Below are 2,500 nucleotides of genomic sequence, written 5' to 3'. Positions count from 1 at the left end.
TATTCGATTAAATGTATGAAAGTAAAATTTAACAAAATTTTGCCCATACATTTTTCACAATGCGTTGTGTACATTATCAGAAACACTCACGTGAAGTCAAGTGAGATATATATATGAAAGAAAATCAAATCGAATTTATATGAAACTATATTCGATTAAATGTATGAAAGTAAAATTTAACACAATACATTCATTTGATAAACTGAATAAATATATAATAAAGACATTTGAAATATATGGAAAATATCATCATATATATAATTTATTATTTTAATATATATTTGGTTAAATCGATGATATTATTGAAATATATAAAATGTAATTGAATTATATGAAATCAAACTGAAATGTATTTAATTGAATTTTTCCCATACATTTTACACAATGTGTGGTGTGCATGGCAAAAAACACTCACGGTGAAGGCATGTGAAATATATGAAATATAATCAAATCGAATTTATATGAAACTATATTCGATTAAATGTATGAAATTAAAATTTACCACAATACATTCATATGATAAACTGAGTAAATATATAATAAAGCCATTTGAAATATATTGAATTCTATTAAGTTAGATTTTCACCATACATTTTTCACAATGCGTTGTGTACATTGTCAGAAACACTCACGGTGAAGGCAAGTGAGATATATATGAAAGAAAATCAAATCGAATTTATATGAAACTATATTCGATTAAATGTATGAAAGTAAAATTTACCACAATACATTCATATGATAAACTGAATAAATATATAAGAAAAACATTTGAAATATATTGAATTGTATTAAGTTAAATTTTGCCCATACATTTTTCACAATACGTTGTGTACATTGTCAGAAACACTCACGGTGAAGTCAAGTGAGATATATATGAAAGAAAATCAAATCGAATTTATATGAAACTATATTCGATTAAATGTATGAAAGTAAAATTTAACAAAATTTTGCCCATACATTTTTCACAATGCGTTGTGTACATTGTCAGAAACACTCACGGTGAAGGCAAGTGAGATATATGAAAGAAAATCGAATCGAATTTATATGAAACTAAATTCGATTAAATGTATGAAAGTAAAATTTAACACAATACATTCATATGATAAACTGAATAAATTATAATAAAGACATTTCAAATATATGGAAAATATCATCATATATATAATTTAGTATTTTAATATATATTTAGTTAAGTTGATGGTATTATTGAAATATATAAAATGTAATTGAATTATATGAAATCAAACTGAAATGTATTGAATTGAATTTTTCCCATACATTTTTCACAATGTGTGGTGTGCATGGCAAAAAACACTCACGGTGAAGGCATGTGAATAATATGAAAATATCAACATTTAACTAACCAATGATATTGAAGCATATAAATCGAATCATAACTATATGAAACACGAATTTGAGTTATGTTAAACTGGTGATATTGTGGATTTATTCCTAGTTTTCCATACGTTAGTTTAAATAGAAACAATTTTCGAATATGTATACATATATGAAGAATTTATATTCTATACTAACATATTATGGAATGTAACTATTGATTGTTACCTTGGCATATTGGTGTATTGTGAGATTTCATTCATAGTTTTCCATACGTTAGTTTAAATAGAAACAATTTTCGAATATATATACATATATGAAGAATTTATATTCTATACTAACATATTATGGAATGTAACTATTGATTGTTACCTTGGCATATTGGTGTATTGTGAGATTTCATTCATAGTTTTCCATACGTTAGTTTAAATAGAAACAATTTTCGAATATATATACATATATGAAGAATTTATATTCTATACTAACATATTATGGAATGTAACTATTGATTGTTACCTTGGCATATTGGTGTATTTGTGATTTTATTCATAGTTTTCCATACGTTAGTTTAAATAGAAACAATTTTCGAATATATATACATATATGAAGAATTTATATTCTATACTAACATATTATGGAATGTAACTATTGATTGTTGCCTTGGCATATTGGTGTATTTGTGATTTTATTCATGGTTTTCCATACGTTAGTTTAAATAGAAACAATTTTCGAATATATATACATATATGAAGAATTTATATTCTATACTAACATATTATGGAATGTAACCTTGGCATATTGGTGTCATTGTATTTTATTCCTGGTATTCTATAGTTAGTTTAAATAGAAATAAATTTTTGAATTCAAAATTTTATATTCTATACTAGCATTACATAGAAATTATCCTCAACTGTTTGTTTCTTGTATACATACAGGAAATTAAACAGATGAAGAAAAAAAAAAAACAAAACAAATAAAAATTATAAGAAAAACTAAATTTTAAACAAAAGAAAAAAGGAGAAATTTTTTCAATCATATATATATTTATGATTAAAAAATAGAATTATGGAATTATTAATTTCAATTCAGAGAGAAAAATTATGTAATATATGAAATTATTACATTAAAAATGCATTTGAAGAAAAAGTAAAATGTTATTAAAAAT

The sequence above is a fragment of the Anastrepha ludens genome, unplaced genomic scaffold (genome assembly GCF_028408465.1).
Source record: "Anastrepha ludens isolate Willacy unplaced genomic scaffold, idAnaLude1.1 ptg000123l, whole genome shotgun sequence".
NCBI classification, from domain to species: domain Eukaryota; kingdom Metazoa; phylum Arthropoda; class Insecta; order Diptera; family Tephritidae; genus Anastrepha; species Anastrepha ludens.
Note: the sequence above shows the minus strand (reverse complement) of the source record.